The 12,324-nt window shown below is 40.4% G+C and overlaps 1 long non-coding RNA gene across 1 annotated transcript; it reads left to right on the top strand.

The window, feature by feature from the left end:
• The first annotated feature begins 1,060 nt into the window (after window positions 1–1,060).
• Window positions 1,061–7,582, top strand: LOC137987290 (uncharacterized). Its single transcript, XR_011120424.1, has 4 exons — window positions 1,061–1,120; window positions 5,813–6,198; window positions 6,932–7,037; window positions 7,523–7,582. It is a non-coding gene; the product is annotated as an uncharacterized lncRNA (long non-coding RNA).
• The last annotated feature ends 4,742 nt before the right edge of the window (window positions 7,583–12,324 follow it).

Here is a 12,324-nt window from a genome sequence, read left to right on the forward strand (position 1 = left end):
CACTGAAAGATTCAACCAATCAGTTCGCACTGAACATTCGGAAGCTGTGAACGCGCGTTACACATTTCAACCCCTATGGGTTTATGATAATACTTAATACCGTTTTTACGAGAGCTGCTTCGTCTATAAATAATTAAATCATACGGGATTCTAATACATCTTTGACACGTGCGTTGCCTTTTTTAGGTGTGAAGAGAACTAGATGACAAACGACTTCAAGGGGTTTGTCGTCGAATGCTATACGTGTATCCCTGCTAGAAGTCGAAAACTAGAATTCCATATTACTGTTCTGTTATTGGCTCTTTTAATATTGTTACACTTTTAGTGTAAATCAAGTTGCATCTACGTTTAGAATGACTTTCCGGAAAGAGTCGTACTCCAAATTATAAAAAGTAGGGATACGGTTTTCATCAAAAAAATCAATATGAAATGTTTGTGTGGGAAACAGTTTAGTCTTCGATTTAGCCAGAGAATCCGAATGTGGGTCAGCTAATATGTATATATTTTTTTATAAATTGAGAACATATCGTCAATGAGAACTTATACGTTATTTATTGTAAAGGTGGTGATGTTGACCACTGATCACGACTCAGCAATATCTTGACAGGAGTCGGTCCTCCTAACTATGCGATTTTTAGTCTTATTCATGGCTCGCACGAGCGTTCTGTAGCTTCGAAGTGTAACGCAACAAGTAATCGGAAGGCCGTAAGTTCGACTCGGTTTTTTTCCGAGATTGCCCGAGTCACCAGACATTTCCATACTCTTATTTGGATTCTGGTGGTCTTAGGGCCTGCAGTGAAATGAGTCGCGGCCACATTCTTTGTCCTGTCCACTTCTACTTAGTTACCGCCTTGAAAATTCATTAGGAAATCAAAATTAACGGAAAGTCCTACATATTTTAAGAGCATTAAGATAAGGGGCCGCCGGGTTTCTTAAGGAAATATAAAAAGTGGTCGCAATAAACGCCGCAATTAGAAAAATGAGAAAGGAATATCACGCGAAAGTAATATTTATGAAAAATATTCAAATATTGTGGATTAGAATTTCAAGCACTTCGCCGCAATGTCGGCTAAGGTGGAGTCAGCGTTGATTCTTTCCATCTTCTTCTTAGTTGTGTCAGGTATGTAATCGAACTTTTCGAGAAACATTGAAAGATTACGACCATCACTAGCCTCATGCAAATTTAGAGTTGTTTTAAAGACGTAATAATTTCTAATATACGCCAAATTTCAAGTTTATTTGGCTTTAAGCTCCACAATTCGCTTCCGATATTGTTAGCATCATGTTTCTATAAAAAAAAACATCTTATGGTACTCTTTAAAACAGGTACCAAAATGATTTCCTTTGTTCGTAGGTAAGCAAGTTTCGTGTTTTGCAAACTGTGATTGAATGTAAATATCCTGCACATTAGCACGGAGGAGGGAACGAGATGCAAGAACGCGTACGCACTTCAGGTTTCTAGGAAATATCTTGCTACCAAATAGCAATCGAATTTTTAAAATGACTACAGTGGCAGGAATATAAGTTGTGAAATTTGATACATGTCAGTGAAGAAGAGTTAAGAAACCTGTATGATTATTGAAAACGAGTGTGAAACTCCACCAGAGATCATCAATTAATAATAGTGTTTATCTACACAGTGCGACCATTACATTTTTTATTTAGTAGATTGCCGCACATTCCGTTTAAAACGTAAGAGGGTTTAATAACATTTTTACGGCCATTTGAAACATTTAAAGTATTTGCCGAAAAAAATTCGTGCCTAGATGAAATATGATCGCATGGGTGGGGGACTGTAACCTGCGATCAGAAATTCTTTTCCTTATAGAAAAAAAACGCCTGATCGAAGGTTAGAAATGCTGAGATGTTTCGACAACCAGAGCTGAATGAAGTCATCTTAAGCCTAATTTCATATGTCGGGAACATCCCAGACGATCGGGGATTTCGCATTTTCCCGACCGTCCCAGATTTTGCCGACTAATGAAAAACCATAAATTGTATCCCGATAATCTGGGATGGTCTATTTTCGCGACGCGTCCCATATTTTTGCGATCGTCGGCGATGATTCCCGACATATGAAAACTCAAATTTGTACAGTCGGAGACGTCGGCGATGGTTTTAGCTCGTTACCAATCTATAAATTGCAAGGTTTGGCGAACTGTTGGTTTGGCGCACTTTCCATTTATCTGGGACAATCGTCTGGCGATTTTCAGATATGTCGGCAAAATCTGGGACGGGAGCGGAAACTGCGAAATCCCCAATGGTCTGGGATTTTGCGACATATGAAAACTAGGCTTTAGAGTGTTGAGGGTTGTTTACATGATTCCGGGGGCGACTTTCTCACCGGCCGCGAGTTCACTCCGGTTCCTCTCTTCGCTCTGTATTTGTTTACATGATATCACACCAAAAAATGTCATGTTCGGGCGACTCACACCGGCGCGAGTTCACCCCGGGTCCTTCACCGGAGCGAAAATTTCGTTCCCCGCGCGAAATCTCGCAACGGTATCATGTAAACGAAGAACGACGACCGTTCCCGGTGTGAAATTGACCTCACTTGGTGGGCTGGAACTGGTAGCACATGCGTACTTAGCCACTGACAGACCCATATTTGAAATTGGATTCACACGTGTATTTTATCGATAAAACGGATCCCCTCATGGTAACACGATACGAATTCACCTGGTCATCATGTAAACGCGATACGAGAGAAGTCTGTTTCCAGTTTCTCTTGGGACTTACAATGGTCCCAAGAGAAAATAAAAACAATGCTTATGCAAAAATTTGGAGGCAAAAAAAAGAGTATTATGGTATTTTCGAAAGTGAACAAATTTTAGTTTTTAAGAAACTGGTGCTGCGTAGGTGGGAGAGTGAAACATGAAAGTTGGTTTTATCAGACGAGTTGATAAAGTGTCGAATTACCTCCTTGAAAGATTTGGAAAGCTGCCCTTTCGAGCTTTAGCCCTCGCCAGTACCCTGCGAGCAGAGTCTCTTTCGATCTTTCTAGATAAGTCGGAAAGAGGAAGCGAAAGTAGACTCTGCTCGCCGCCTCCACATTCTTTGATTTGCCGCTCATCCGAAGAATTGGATGAGTCAGTCAGTTTCGACTTTTCAAACCTGTTTTTTTAATTTTTGCGCATGATCAATCGCCACGCGTCGTCAATATATTGAACTTTGCAACAGCGTGGCAATTTTAAGTGTTAAAATTCCCATGAGTTTTTCTATGTGTCGGTCACAGAAACTAGTCTGACAGAAACCTATAAATTTTTCAGTACAAAAAATGAAATGGCATTTAAGGGCAGGGGACTATCTTGAGTCTCCAATGAAATGATTCCTTGATTGTCGTGTGTTTGCCAGAGTTGTTGGAAGAATATCCCGATTGGTGTTTTCGTTTTGTGGTTTTGTGGTACTTTCCTCTTCCCGACTTATCTAGGAAGATCGAAAGAGACTTCCGCTCGCAGGGTATCCGCCAGTGCCCTTCGTCAGAGCGACGAATGGCTAAACGCCGCTCGAAAGTCAGCTTTCCAAATCTTCCATGGTGTCAGGGCACCCAACGTGCAAATAAGCCAAAAGCTTTGAAAGACATTTCTAGGTCCCTTGTAATGTACAAAGACTGTCTAAAGAGATATTGGCCGTTTTTATACTAGAGACGCATAATTCGTACTGGGACGAACTGGGCAAAGATTTTTTCTGCGTCTGTTAAATTCGTCTAGTGTAAAGACGGGCACGGGACGCATTATGCGTCGGACGAAGTATCTACTTTAATGCGTCTCGAAGACGCACTAAACTGGATAGTTCGTCAAGACGAATTATGCGTCTTGTGCCGCTCTTTATACCAGACAAATTTAACAGACACAGAAAAAATGTTTGCCTAAATTCGTCCCAGACGAATTATGCGTCTCATATAGTTCGTCCCGTCTTTACACTAGACGGATAACATGAGAGACGCATAATTCGTCTGGACGGATTATGCGTCTCTAGTATAAAAACGGCCATTTATCACCAAGAAGAATTTGATCTGTTCGGAAATCTTAGGTGCATGAGGGAAATTTTAGGGAATGATATCTCATTTCTGAAATGTGCTAGCTGACGTACGTTACCCTCTAAGAACTTCCAACCGAACCCATTTTCTCATCCGAAACTGCTAGGTGACGTTTTTACGTGCCAAAAATTGCAAAAGTACCCCTTCCAAAAACGTAAGGAACTACTTTTTCCTGGTTGCGAATCTTTTAGGCGATGTTTCAGTAAAGAAATCTGTAGCTGTTTGGCAACGTAGAACCGAAATTCTCAGAACAGTTTGACTCTCCCTAACGCACATTTCACACCAAGTAATCGTTGGGTGCCCCTGACTGTGGTAATGTGACCTTAATCAACTCGTTTGATAAACCAAATTTTAGCATATCTAATTATTGTGAACAGTGTTGATGTTTCGAAGGAGAATTGGAAATAGACCTTATCGGCTAACTCAATGTTGATCCAATTCAAATCGATCGTCGCGGATTAAGATTCTTTGTGTTTTGCATTTGCTTCATATGTAAATAATATGGAAATAACTGGAGCAAAACGTTTTATTCCCAAAGGGTTTCAATAGGCCATTTCCGAGTTATGCCTGCCTCCTCCTCAAAGCGAGTCTAAGTGCCGAAGTTTTTGTGTGGTAATGCGGCCATTTCCAAGTTGCCGTTTGTCTGTTTTCGAAGTGAGTCTTGGTGCTCTCAACTATTGTAAGGGAAATGAGTTTGATTTGCAATAGACCTACGCAACTCTTTTCCATTTGAATGGTTGTGCACCAGGACTCGCTTTGAAACTGAGGCATGCAGCAACTCGGAAATGGGCTATTAGTTCTAATGAAAACTAATTTGCATAACAAAAACTTCGCACTTACATTCGCTTTGAGGAGGAGGCAGGGCATGAACTCAGAAAAACGCCTATTAATCATCTGGTGCTTTCGTACTCCGTTTGCTCATTTTATGTCGTTCTCAAGTGTATTAAGGCTTGACCAGCCTAATTATTATGCATTATTTTTATTTGAAGGGGAAGGCATTTGTCCCGGACCTATGAAACTTGGCAGGAGTTAGTTACGGTATTGTTATAACTTTTCCAAAATATGCCGTACCACATTCTTGTCACGTGACCCGAAATCAACTTATAACAGTTATATTTTGTACTCAAAAATGGGGAACATTCAGCTACATTATATCAATCTTGTTTCTTGATTATTCGATAAACCCCTTCTAAGGGCTTTGTCATGCCGCCTTTTAATCATGTCCACATGTTAAGAGCAATGAACAATTGAGGAAAATAGGTCACGTGACATGATAACATCCAAATATCTTAAAAGGTAAAATACGGAGTACCACATTAAAAGGCGACATTCGATAGGCACAGTTGTACTAAACGTGTTAATGCCAAACGTTTTCAACATATTTGAAGTATAAATGTTCCCCTTTTTGAATAAAGGATATAAACGTTATAAGTTGTTTTAGGGTCACGTGACCAAAATGCGATACAAAATATTTTGGCGAATCAATAACAGCACCGATAAAAAACTTTGCTGCTAAGCTTCATAGACATTGGACAAACGCTTTACTTCAAATAAAAATATGCATAATAATTAGATTGGTCAAGCCTTAATACACTTGAGTTTTCAGAACGAGAACGGGAACGAAATGAATCGAAATTTAAAAAGGCACGCCGCGCGGGGCAGTGCGGCGGGCGTGCAGAACCGCCGGCCTCTTTCAGTTCCTACTATCTGTTGAAAAATAACAGGGAAATTAAAAGAAAAGACTTTTTTTGAGTGTGGTTTAATTACTAACAGTCACGTCACTTGAAAACTTCGATTTTCAAAATGCTTTCGATCAGTATGGCAACGGCGATGATGACGACAGCAACTGCCCTTCGACAAATTTTCCGCCTGAACTTGGTGGCAAATGTCCATGTCAGTGACTTTTGCAGCAAAATCACGTGCGAGGCTCGTGTTCAGGACAGAGAGGTCAGAATAACATTTCAAGTGAACAGATGTCAGCGACCGCTCACAGCAACAGTGAGGATTCAGCAAGGATCTTCGTTGGACTGGTCGCACACTTTCAAAGATGGTGATGTGATTGAGCTTCCAGTGGATAACAAAGAGTTGAGCCAGATGGGAAATTTTCTGTTTCGCTCAAGGTCATCTGAAGAAAGAAGGAAAAAAAGGTCCATTTCAAGGTATTTAGAAGTGCCATTCAAGCATTTTGCGATGCTTCCGTAACCAACGATTAAATGATATATAACATAACATATCATACTTTATTTATTAATAACGTGGATATACACGTAGGTGGAGAGCTAGTTTACAGGTATTCCACCTAATAACTAATAAAAACCCAACAACTGGATTATTGCAATGGCGCAGAGAAGCCTGAAAAATTCAGAACTATTGCTATGAAGCCACTGACGTTGGGAGCTGGCCATTTGTTACCCCACAAATGACCATCTCCCACGTCAGTGCTTCTCATAGCTCAATGAGTTAGAGCGTCGCACCGCTATCGCGAGGTCACGGGTTCAAATCCCGTTGAAGCCCTGAGGGTTCTCTGCGCAATTGCAAAAACTGCGTTCATAACTGCGAGGATCATAGCTTCACTCGACTTCCTTAACCGCTGGCAACCGATCATGGCCTTTGAGTGAGAATGGGGTTGTGATTGGCTACTTGAGCGGGCAACACGAGCCTTATCTTTCCACCCGAAGCTATTTGTTTTATCCTGAAACAAATCCCTAATCTTTAAGTTTGTAATGCCCAAAATCCTTTTGACTAAGCTTCTAGGTCAAAAAAGATTAATTTAAGCTTGCCCTTGCTCTATTTGCGTTTATTGAAAAAGCGCAAAAAAGAACCTCGATCAATGCCCAGCCATCGTTAGCTCACTCATGGCTAGTAACACTTACTGATGTATCTTAATTTCAGCTGGAACTAATGGGCGATGTGAATGTGTCGTTCCTTCATTCACTCAGTCGTAAGTTTGATACCACGTTGTTGGATGGTGAGATGCCACTGAACTCTAAATATTGCGGTAAGAATTGCAGCCCTTTGTCATAGAAAATAAACGACGAATTTTTTTTTTAAATCGGGTTATGTCCTACTCTGCGGTTTCGCGTTTTAAAATCCCAACTGCACTCATCAGACATTCAGTAATAACACACAGGGTTTTATGGGAGGTCTGTGGACTTTTTCTATTTTCGTCTGTTTATCTTTAAATCGTTACAGTTGAAAAGAAACTATAATGTTGCGATTGTGGTACAAAACCGCGCTAGTAAGGAGACTGGGGATAGCAGACTGTGACGTCAAAACAAGAACGCAGGGGATGTTAGGGATAAAATTTCGTTCTGGTTTTGACGTCACAGTACTGCTACCCAGTCTACTTACTAGCGCGGTTTTATACCCCACCGGAAGTAATTGTTTTTACCTCGGAAAACTATGATGTTTGATTGAGTAAATAAAGAAAAAATCTCATATGCACTTTTTAAAGGACAATACTATTTTGACTTTTTTCGCCAGGTTTCAGTGCATGGTTCGATAAACAGCCACAGTACGTGAAGATGCTGACCATAGCCGGGCAATCTTGCTGTGCTTAATTGTTTTCATTCTTCTCGCTGCTGTGGTTGTTGTAACTGTTGCAGGCGCCGTGCACCTACGCGTCTGCAAGTCAACTTGCCCAGTCATCGTATCCAGATCTCCTCTGGCAAGAGTAAAGTGCTATACAAAGACTATTCAACGAGGTGTTGTTCCCGCGTATAGACTCATGTCGAGTTGAAGACATGACAGGATCGGCATACTTTAGAGACACTGTTGTGCATTAAATTTCTTTTCCAATGCCACGTTGTTGATCGAAGACAGATTGGACTTGATTAATGTAAAATTTATGAGACGATCGGACCAATGATAGGGTGAGCAGAAACTTGTTCGAAGAAACCGGAGTTCGAGGTGGCAAAAAGGAATTTTGATAGATAGTTTTTAGGTAATTTGATGGTCTGGTATGACTTCCCTTTCTCTGCACTGAAGAGCGATATCGAGATACCAAGGCATATAACTGGAATTTGCTGCCCAAATATTAAATTTTAGTTTTTAGGTGAACGCAACGGTTTTAAATGAAAATTATGCCTACTTTTACACTCCTCCCTTTAGTATGGCACAATACGTTTGTCATTGGCTTAAAATTTCCCATTCCCACCAAATCGTCAGCCAATCAAAGGAAGAAGCAAAATCGGGCTCTCATTTCCGCGCTTGGAGCTGGTCACGTGCAATTTTTTGCAATATGATTAGCTCATTTTATTTATCATGCCGAAATTAAAAATTTGCTGCTAAAGCATTAGCAAAAAACATTTTTGATTTTCGTGGGAAGTATTTCCATTGGGAGCCTGTCTTGTGTTTCGTTGGCAACAGACACAGTCAATAAATAAACCATAAATTTAAAAGTTCAAATTTTTATTGAAGTGGTTTTGATAAAACGACTTATTGAGAAAGTTGTGTGCTTCAGAGAGGAACTTGTTTATCCCATTAACAATTTACACAATAATGTATAGCCAGGAAGACATTGTTGTAACAGGCCAAAGTTTGAAAATACCACAAATTATAAGAAATTTGACAATACAGATCGTGAACTGTTTACCATAAGGACGATAAGTTCGTTAACCTGTACTAGGCTCTCAGATAGTTGGGAAAGCGAATCGAGAATTTCTCTCGCAGTTTCCGTGATTTCTCTTCCCTACTATCTGAGAGCCTGGGAACAAGCTACAAGTGCCGTACTGCACTCAACCAAGTTCCCGGGGCTATGGTAACGAAGTTGGCACTACCTTACAAAGCTTTGAATTTTGTGGTTAACTGTTACACATTAAGTATGTCATTGTAATACCTTTATTAGTGCGATGTCCTCCTGGTCCGCGTTGAATATGTGTTACTGGGTGCCTCATTCAGAGATGACAGGCCAAGACGTCACCTGGGGCCCGTTTCTCGAAAGTCCCGAACTTTTCGGGCCAGGATAGCCATTTGTGAACCTGGCACCCGCACATGTTTTGGAATGCCGATCTTTTAACATGCTTTCAAGGTAGCTAAAAGCAAACTGACGGGTGAAATTTGAGGACTTAAATCCTCTCTGTTCTTGAGATACAGAGGGGATTGTGACACCCGAAAATGGCCGTAAAGTTTTCGGGACGTTCGAGAAACGGGCCCCTGGTGTTCGATGGGTGGTTATTATTACCCACTGGATAACTCAATTGTCTTTGCTAGTGCTTATCCACTGGATAGTGATTTATCCGGTGGATAGCGATATCCCTTTTGAACAACCGAGGCCTGATCCGCAATTTTCGAAAATAACCTTAATTTGCCAGTTTGAACGTACAGGAGGAGGAGGAGGAGGGTTCAGGTACAGAGGTTTCCTGGTGGCACAATACCCTTTAGGAAAACTTATTCAACTTATTGATGAATGGGATTATATGTGCACCACAGAATTTAACATTCGTAACCTGGATGTTGCAGAAAAGCAGTTAAACTAAAGTAAGAATCAATAGGAATTTCTTATATGAAATAAGCTGCGGTCAAAAGGAATCAGGGTTAAGGTAACCGAGGTCAGCTGTTTTTTTTTTAAGTTGACCGCTGACCAGGTACTGGTTTTCGATGGGAGTGCTAGGCTCAACCCTGGCTTAACTCACCTGGGGCTGTTTCTCGAAGATCCCGGGTAATTACCGGGCCCGTTAACTTACCGGGACCGTTACCGGGAAACTTTATCGGGACCGAAAGAGTGTTTCTCGAAGCACCCGTAAACTTTCCCGGTACTATATCGGGGCCGATAAAATAACCGGGAGTTACCAGGCTCTTGCATGCACTCACGCTCGTCATGAAAAGAAGGAGAAGACTTGGCACTAGATCCGTAGAGCTTTGTAGCATCCAGTTTCCCAACCGAGCGCTGTGATGTAAACAAAGGTAGCGTTCGAAGCGAAGACCTTCCATCGTTCCTTTCACACCTTCTAGCAGTGAAGGCGACTTTTAAACCTCATTGGCGGAGAAATTTTGCATAGGGTGTTTAGATGGCAGGAATTTTTTTTATTCACGCTTTTTGTAAGCAACACTTTTAGTTTACTGGGAAGCAACGCTCTTTTGGAGTAATAGAAGCTCAGAAAATGTTACAACGAGGTTAAGCGAAATTCTCGATCTCGAAGGCTTCGATTCAATACAAGTAGTAGATTGCAGCGTACAGCGAACCAGTGGAAGGAGGTATGTCTTTGAGTCATCGTTTAGCATTATCAGATGTTTTGAATTCTCTTCAAGAACATCTGTTTCAATTTTATCTCGACAGGTACGTCGGGTGGAATTCCGTCTTACCTCAGGTTCACTGCATTTATTTCGATTTTCATAGGCATATATATGCGAACACTCTCAAGAACACTATTTGAAAAAAAAAATCACGTTTACTTAATGAAACCAAAATAATATTCTTAATTATATAGTTATTTATCATAAGGGTATAGTAGATTTTAAAAGACATTGCTAAAAGGGATCAATTAGTATGTAATCACTTATTAATTATGGGATAATTCTATCCTTGATTTAATGTGACTCCTTCAAGTCAAAGATACTTGGTGAACCCCTAGCTGGAAGTAAGATAATTAGGTTAGGGTTAAATTTGTGGCACCTTTATTAAGGGGGGGCACTTAACTACGAAGGACAATGGTTGCTAAGGACCTGTTTAGTCAAAGAGCCCTACAAAAAGTTTGCAGGGATGGTTCTTTGAAGTAACTCTTTCAATGGAAATCTGACATCACTTCAATAAAGGTGTATGCGCAAATAGTCCCAGTCCTCGGTCTCGAAAAGAACAAAAAGACGAGGCGGTTTTTTCATCGGATGGGAACCGTCCCATCAATATTTGTAACTGTAGCTTGGAATTTCTATTTGGGCAAAAAATGGAAGAACTGATATTTTGAAAGTGCATCAGAGAAGGGCCGTAAATCCATGCTACACTGATTTTGTGTTAGATTGTTCTTGTATGTTGCATTAAAAATTTGTGAAAAACATAGGTAACTCGCTGAGTTTTTAGGCATTCTTGTTTTGGCCTTGTGATTTACCAAATATGGTTGTCAGTTGAATCAGTAGAAGAAATGTTAAATAGAACACACTTGACAAAAAATGGTAACTGCAGAGTTAAAGAGACTCAAGAAATGATTATTTGACGGGGTCCATAGCAACAGTTGGTAGTTAAGAGCCACCCCCTTAAACCTGATTGTTTACATGCGGCAATACATAATGACTTTAATGCTGAATTAAATGTGTCGTCAGTATTTAAACTGTGATTTCATCTTAAAAGCTAAAAATGGGGAATTGGAACTAGAAAGTGACATTTTGAAGGAGAAGCGTGTACCAATAATACTCAGTCATCCTAAAATCACATTTGATGAACAGGTTTTGTTAAGCCAGATGAGTCCAGGTGATCTGGTGGTAAATTTGCGGTCTTAAGAAAAGATGATTTTGTTGTACTCATCTTCATGTCTTTGAGACAGATGTCCTGTGATCATAAACAAGACTGGCTAGATTCTAGAATACCAGTCTACTTAATTTGCATAGGATAGCATCTGTTATGATAATTATGCCTAGTTCTTCAAAGGCACTACTGCAAGAATACAATAGTGGCGGGTATTCTAGAATCACTTCATGTTACATTATAACACTCGACCAATGGAAATGAAGCAATTGAGTGATTAAATTTTTAGTAGTTTTATTTTTATGAATGCTCCATGTCTTGGACAATTTTGTTGTCAAGTTTGACTTTTGTTTGTTTTTTTGTTGTTACTTTAACATAGATGCAAAACTATTTTGCTTGATGTATCGGGGGGTTTCATTTATTAGCTCATAGGAAGGGGGTGGTGGTGGCAAAATTACTTGGAAAGTCCTTCAAACATTTCCCGACCCCCCTCTATAGTAATGGCAGCAATCACATAACCCCATCTTTATCCAGCATTATATCTCAACCCCCCTCTTTCTCTCCTCATACACACAGGAGCCACCCAACTTATACATGAAAGCAGAAAGCTCAGCCAGTTCATCCAATGCATTCATGTGTTATTAGCATTAATGCTTATATTCAAAATTTTCAACTCAATAATCATCTATATCCTTGAAGCAACAATTCGCAGGAGGCGTAGCAGGGTTTTTCCGTTTTAATAGGTACCCACAGGAAGTGCAATGAAACAAGCGCTTTCGCATGAGCCTCTAGGGAGGATCTGGGGGCATGCACCCCAGAAAATATTTATTATTAGCGCCTCAGAAATGCCTTTCCCATGTTTTCCGGGCGGTAAGTTTCATAAATCAAA

This window comes from Montipora foliosa, unplaced genomic scaffold, assembly GCF_036669935.1.
Source record: "Montipora foliosa isolate CH-2021 unplaced genomic scaffold, ASM3666993v2 scaffold_33, whole genome shotgun sequence".
In the NCBI taxonomy this organism is placed as follows: Eukaryota; Metazoa; Cnidaria; class Anthozoa; order Scleractinia; family Acroporidae; genus Montipora; species Montipora foliosa.